This window comes from Staurois parvus, unplaced genomic scaffold (assembly GCF_062004578.1).
Source record: "Staurois parvus isolate SC_StPar_1 unplaced genomic scaffold, SC_StPar_1.0 ptg000574l, whole genome shotgun sequence".
In the NCBI taxonomy this organism is placed as follows: domain Eukaryota; kingdom Metazoa; phylum Chordata; class Amphibia; order Anura; family Ranidae; genus Staurois; species Staurois parvus.
The window spans coordinates 4,568,585-4,575,640 of NW_028318370.1; the positions used below are offsets into that span (position 1 = coordinate 4,568,585).

Below are 7,056 nucleotides of genomic sequence, written 5' to 3' on the forward strand. Positions count from 1 at the left end.
AAGGTGGAGAGTTTACTACCACTTTAACCTCCCTGGCGGTATTCCTGAGTGTAGCTCGGGGTAAAGTTTCAGCACCACAAGCGGTAACCCCGAGCTACACTCAGGAATTCACTGCAGTGTTGCTCCGGGATCCCTTCTGCACTTACCTTGTCCTGCGCTCCCGCGATGTCCCCCCTGCAGCGTCCCCGGCCATCTCCTCCGGCCCATGCCGGCATCTGTCATCCGGGTTCTGTTCCCTGTGACGTCGGGACGTACGGGGGACGGAACGGCGGGAAATTTAATAATGTCAAAACGTGACATTCACCAAATACACTAAAATCACATAGTATAACATTCCTGTATCAAACCATTTCACATACATTTTGTCCCAAGTGCTTTGTCCTGCGCCCTGCCTGCATTTTTACTGTTCTTTCTGCCTGGAAACTGAGAAAAGTCCATGGCGTCCAAAAAGCGTCCCTTTAGGTCAAAAGCGGTTTTAGACCGACTAGAGAACAGCGATAGTAAATCAGAACCACTTGCAGAATTGAGTGATAATGATTCGTGGGGGAAATTCATCATCAGACACTGAAAACGATTTTGCGACTTTGCGACTTTGCTCAGTGATGTGCGAATCTATTTCAAATTTCAGCGTTTTTGGGGTTGATTACATTATTGAATTGAATTTATTATTATATTATTTTTTATGATTATTTATCATATTATAATTTATGATTTTGTGTTTCAAATTTTATCATACCCGGGATGTTTACTAGACTCTTGTTCGGACAGATTTCAGTGAGTTATTACTAAAAATTACAGGCCTACAATAAAAAAAACAACATATTTCCATGCAAAAAACATGTACCATTTTGAGCACAGAAATACTGACATAATCAGACCGCTAGGGAGCTTAAGAAGCATTATTATTTTTAAAAAGGACAGTTATCTTCAGCCAATGAGAGATCTAACAATGACGGTTGCGTTGCTAAAATGCATATCCATATGGTAATATTTAGTGCTGGCCAATTCACCGAGGAAATGCCAACACGCCTTACAAGGTCTCACTCAGACTCTATAGAGTGAGTTGGTTTTTCTTCCTGCCAGTTGGACCCTTTGCATGCCGGTTAGGCACTATAGACATCTCCTTCATCTTAGAAACCAAACCTCCTATTACCTAGGCATGTCCTGTTGCACCATCTCCTGCACCTCTTAGCTCGATCAGTCTCCACCCCGTGTTACCGATTGCAGAGATTTACCACTTTCTACGAAGATCTAGCCAGCATTTGTTCCATTTTCCTCCTAGACCAGACAAAAATGTCTTCACGTTCAGGCGCTGTGCAATCAACAGATAGCCAGACCGCGGCTCGCCCGTTTTACTTCCCTAAAATGTTAAAACCACACGGTTCTGTTTCCTTACCTGGACTTCCTGGCGCAGTTCCCCATATTTTGGCTTGGTACCTGAACCTCTTTCACATCCGTAGCTAATGGATGCACTCCGTGACTATGGCTCTATATTTTTTGTGCCCTTCGCTTGTAATATCGAAATTGCCTTGTCAGGGAGGCAGGAAACTGTATTACCACTTCCTGTGCAACTTGCTTACTTGTGAAAATTATTCACAAATGAAACTAGAATGCGGCTCTATTTAGATGAAAAATTAACGTTTCGCCCAAAAAAGTTTGAAAAAAATCCTCTACAATGTTCACTGTTTATACCGAACCTGAAGAATTGGTTCTGTATTGTGGGATAGTACTTGTGCTACATGAAAAATTCATACGAAAGTGCTTGTAAACCCTAACATATACCCAGTGAAGTGACACACAGAGATGAAACAAATCCTCCTATGTATGTTGTACCTGTTTATCTGCAGTCATCTCACCTCTACAGCCATTCAAAGTACAGAATTTAAAGCGGCGTTCCAGTCCCCATAATTTTTTTTTTTTTAAAACAGCTCCCCTGTAATTGTTACAGCCTGCACTTTAACCACTTGCCCTCCACGGGATTTACACCCCTTCCTGACCAGCCAATGTTTTGCTTTATGGCGCTGTGTTACTTTAACTGACAATTGCACGGTCATGCAACACTGCACCCAAATGAAAATTACATCCTTTTTTTCCACACATTGAGCTTTCTTTCTGTGGTATTTGATCACCTGTGTGTTTTTATTGTTTGTATTATAAATAAAAAAAGACTGACAATTTTGAGAAAAAAAACAATATTTTTGACTTTTTGCTATTAAACATGTCCAGTAAAAAAATTTTAAAAATCAAATTTCATCATAAATTTAGGCCAAAATGTGTTCTGCTCCATGTCTTTGCTAAAGAAAAAAATCCCAATACGAGTAAATGAATTGGTTTACGTGAAAGTTATATCGTTTACAAATGGCGGTATAGATACTGGAATTTTTTTTTCTATTAGTAATGGCGGCGATCAGCGACTTATAGCGGCAGACATTTTGACACTGGGGGGAACTGACTTTGTGTCACTGACATCCCCAGTGACACCAATACAGTGATCAGTGCTAAAAAAAGCACTGACACTGTACTAATGGCACTGGGCAGGAAGGGGTTGACATGAGGGGTGATCAAAGGGTTAACTGTGTGCTGGGTGTGTTTTACTAGGGGGCAGGATGTGTGTGATTCACTGTAAGCACACCGCTCTGGATGGCTGTGCTTTGCACAGCCATCCAGAGCAGTGTACCCGAGCTGACAGGGAGGAGAACTGTTAGTAAACAAAACAGTCCTCCAGCCCATCGGAGATGCTCGGTAATCACGGGGTGCCGGTGAGTAACCACCAACCTGGACCAGGTGACTGACAGTCACGGCCGCAAATAGCGGCGTGGGTAGGGCACATGCGCTGCTCATGCGCCCCCCTACCCGGAAATGCTATATCACGTATATATACGTGATTTTGCGCACCGCGCCGCCCTATAGCAGTATTTCTGCTATACGGCGGTCGGGAAGCGGTTAATATTAGACTACTGCTCAGTATGATATCAGGCTCGTTATGTAAATAATCTAAATTATCTTACATGGATCTTGGAAGCAAGCAGGTTCCATGATGGATGTGGGCATCTAAAGCCCGCTAGTGTATACTTCCTGGATTAGGTGCTGCTGGCTATCCCAGCATGCACCTCTCGATCTCATGCCTGCACAGGAAGGACACTGCGCGGCACAAGTTGTTTAGCACAGGTTGCCATAACAACGGCAAGTTCATGCCCCGTTGTTATGGCAACCTGTCAGTCTAAACACCACCCTGGGAAAGAAAGGGCGGTCGCCAAAAGGAGAAAGCTTGTCTCTGCTTGGCTTCTCGTCATTTCCAATTTGGAAATAACGCAACGCTACAAGCGGGGGATGCTAATTGATACCTGGGATTGAGGACTCATCAGTCCCAGGAAACAGCGGGTGGGCGGACATAACGCACCTCGCCGCAGCCAGGTACAACAGAAGTTCATTTGTAATGGCTAAAAAATGTATGTAAACTTTGCCAAAAACAACAACTAAAAAAACCTCCCAAACAATATAAGGACACCCCTAATGAATGCTTTGAAAAAAAGTTTAAAAATCGTGTGGAACTCCACTTTAACCAGCTTTTCTCAGCTCCAGAAGGCAGGGGGCGGGGATCTGATGTACGCCGCACAGCATAGAACAGGGAGGTGAGTGTAATCTGAGACCTGAGTGGAGAGAATGGACACCCTCTACTCTACACATTCTCATAGAGAAACATGCACAGTGAGGCTGTCAATCACAGGCTGTGTACTGCCCAGGGTCGGACTGACCATTTGGAAACTCGGGCACTGCCCGAGGGCCCGGGGTCAGTAGGGGGCCCCATGAGATGCCCCTGGTACCTTTTTCAGAGGCTTTTTTGAGTTTGGGCAAGGACACAGGGGCCCCATGATCCCCTATTGCCCGGGGGCCCCATGAGTTGTCAGTCCGCCCCTGGTACTGGAGCTTCCCTCCCTTTCGCCTTGGAGTCAGTACAACCTGTGAGAAGTGACTCATGCGGATAACAGAGGAATTAGGCATCAACCAGAAGTTGCTTTGGACTGAGGCAACTACACACTATAAAAGGATCTGCTTGTTCATAAAGTATAACTGAAGGAAAAATGTTCTTAGTTTCTGATAGGTTGGAGGGGAATTAGAAACCCTGATAGGTTTTTATTGCTTTTTCTGCCCTGTTAGAGAAATTCCCCCTCTCTATTTGTCCCAGCGACCATTATCATTGAAGGTGAAAGCGACAAATTTTTCGTGGTCACCAGAAAAAGTGCATCAAAAACTAAAGTCACACAAAATCTTAGTTCATTTCCTTTCTAAAGCAACCACAGCCTGGGTAGAAAAGCCTGCCCCCTGTCAGCATGCTGTAGAGAAGGACTCTTGCTCCTTGTGTAGAAGCAGTGGTCTCTCTGCAGTGACCTGACAAGTTTACAGTTTATGTGTCATGGATTTTAACCACTTTCTGAATGAAGGCTACAGCGCGATCATCAAGTTCTGGGAGGGTGTCATATGACTTCCTGCCAGAACGCGCCCCTCGCGCACTCGGCACTGTCTGTGATATGGTAAAAGGCCATTCACAGCGGCCTTTTACCACGTGATCAGCTGTTTCCAATCACAGCTGATCACCATGTAAATACACTTGCCAGTTATCAGCAGCACTTTGTTTATGCTGTCACAGCAGGAGGAAAGTACTGCCGATAACCAGCAACTGTCAAAAGAGACATCTGCACTGATAATCAGGGCACTTATCAGTGCCCTATTATCAGTACAGCCCTAAAAGTGCCAAACAGTGCTGCTCATCAGTGCTGCTCATCAGTGCCCAACAGTGCTGCCGATCAGTGCCCAACAGTGCTGCCTATCAGTATCCAGCAGTGCTGCCAATCTGTGCCTGTCGATGCTGCCAGTCAGTGCCACCAGTCAGTGCCCATCATTGCTGTCGATCAGTGCCTCCTCATCAATGCCCACCAGTGCAGCCTCATCAGTGCAGCCTCGTCAATGCCCACCAGTGCTGCCTCATCAGTGCAGCCTATCAGTGCCCATCAGTACTGCCTATCAGTGCTGCATATCAGTGCAGCATCATCAGTGCCTCCTCATCAATGCCCATCAGTGCCGCCTCAATAGTACCAACTCATCAGTGCAGCCTACAGTGCCTATCAGTGCTGCCTATCCATGCCACCTCATCAGTGCCCATCAGTGCTGCCTATCAGTGCCCATCAGTGCTGCCTATCAGTGCCCATCAGTGCTGCCTATCAGTGCAGTCTCATCAACGCACATCAGTGAAGGAGCAAAATTACCTGTTTGCTAAATTTTATAATAGAAACGTAGAAAAACTTTTTTTTTCAAAATGTTTGTTCATTTTTCGTTTATAGCGCAAAAAATAAAACACCCAGTGGTGACTAAATACCACCAACAGAAAGCTCTATTTGTGTGAAAACAAATATACAAATTTCATTTGGTTACAGTGTTGCATGACCGCGCAATTGTCATTCAAAGTGCAACAGCACTGAAAGCTGAAAATTGGCCTGGGCAGGAAGGGGGTATAAGTTCCCAGTAGTCAAGTGGTTAAAATAGACCATGCCTAAATCAAGGACCTGAAGAGTCTGGTATGGATTTTATAGGGGACCCTATGCCTTGTTTGTTTGGGGTTCCCCCTCACAATCCATACCAGACCTTTATCCTTGATAAGGGTCTGGTTTGGATTTTGGGGGAACTCACATTTGTTCTGCTGCAGGGAACGTGTTCTGGTATATTTGTTTTAGTGAGGGAGGCTGTCTGTTCACTGCTCCTCCTTTCTCCCCCCCCCTCTGGGTTGCATGCCCGGATAAGGGTCTTGTATAGATTTTAAGGGTGTCCTGGAGGGGTAGAGAATATACAGTGAGGAACAGAAGTATTTGAACACCCTGCGATTTGCAAGTTCTCCCACTCAGAAATCATGGAGGGATCTGAAATTCACATTGTAGGTGCATTCCCACTCTGAGAGACAGAATTAAAAAAAAAAATAAAAAAAAATCAGGAAATCACATTGTATGATTTTTAAAGAATTTATTTGTCTTGCACTGCTGAACATAAATATTTGAACACCTAAGAAACAGCAAGAATTCTGGCTCTCAAAGACCTGTCACTGTGCCTTTAAAAAGTCCATCTCTACTCCACTCATTAATCTAACTTAGTAGCACCTGTCTGAACTCTTTAAAGACACCTGTCCACCCCACAGTCAGTCAGACACCAACTACTACTACTGTCAAAAGACACCAGAGACAAAATTGTGGACCTCCACTAGGCTGGAAAGGGCTATGGGGCAATTGCCAAGCAGCTTGGTGAAAATAGATCAACTGTTGGAGCAATTGTTAGAAAATGGAAGAGGCTAAAGACGACTGTCAGTCTCCCTCGGACTGGGGCTCCATGCAAATCTCACCTCGTGGGGTATCACTGATGATAAGAAAGGTGAGGAATCAGCCCAGAACTACAAGGGAGGAGTTGGTCAATGACATGAAGAGAGCTGGGACCACAGTTTCAAAGGTCACTGTCGGTAGAACACTACGCCGTCATGGTTTCAAATCATGCATTGCACGGAAGGTTCCCCTGCTCAAGTCATCACATGTCCAGGCCCGTCTGAAGTTTGCCAATGACCATCTGGATGATCCAGAGGAGGCATGGGAGAAAGTCATGTGGTCAGATGAGACCAAAGTAGAACTTTTTGCTCTAAACTTCACTCGTCATGTTTGGAGGAAAAAGAAGGATGAGTTGCATCCCAAGAACACCATCCCTACTGTGAAGCATGGGGGTGGTAACATCATGCTTTGGGGGTACTTTTCTGCAAAGGGGACAGGGCGACTGCACTGTATTAAGGAGAGGATGAATGGGGCCATTTATTGTGAGGATTTGAGCAACAACCTCCTTCCCTCAGTCAGAGCATTGAAGATGGGTCGTGGCTGGGTCTTCCAACATGACAACGACCCGAAGCACACAGCCAGGATAACCAAGGAGTGGCTCCGTAAGAAGCATATCAAGGTTTTGGAGTGGCCTAGCCAGTCTCCAGACCTAAATCCAATAGAACATCTTTGGAGGGAGCTGAAACTCCGTGTT

General features: G+C 45.2%; 1 long non-coding RNA gene across 1 annotated transcript in view; it reads right to left on the reverse strand.

Annotated features, from left to right (window-relative positions):
* Nucleotides 1–1,537, reverse strand: part of LOC149450475 (uncharacterized) — a 38,912-nt gene extending 37,375 nt beyond the window's left edge. The window contains exon 1 of the long non-coding RNA XR_016315253.1: nucleotides 1,397–1,537. This is a non-coding gene — a long non-coding RNA (uncharacterized LOC149450475). The remainder of the gene's footprint in view (nucleotides 1–1,396) is intronic.
* Nucleotides 1,538–7,056: the final 5,519 nt, after the last annotated feature.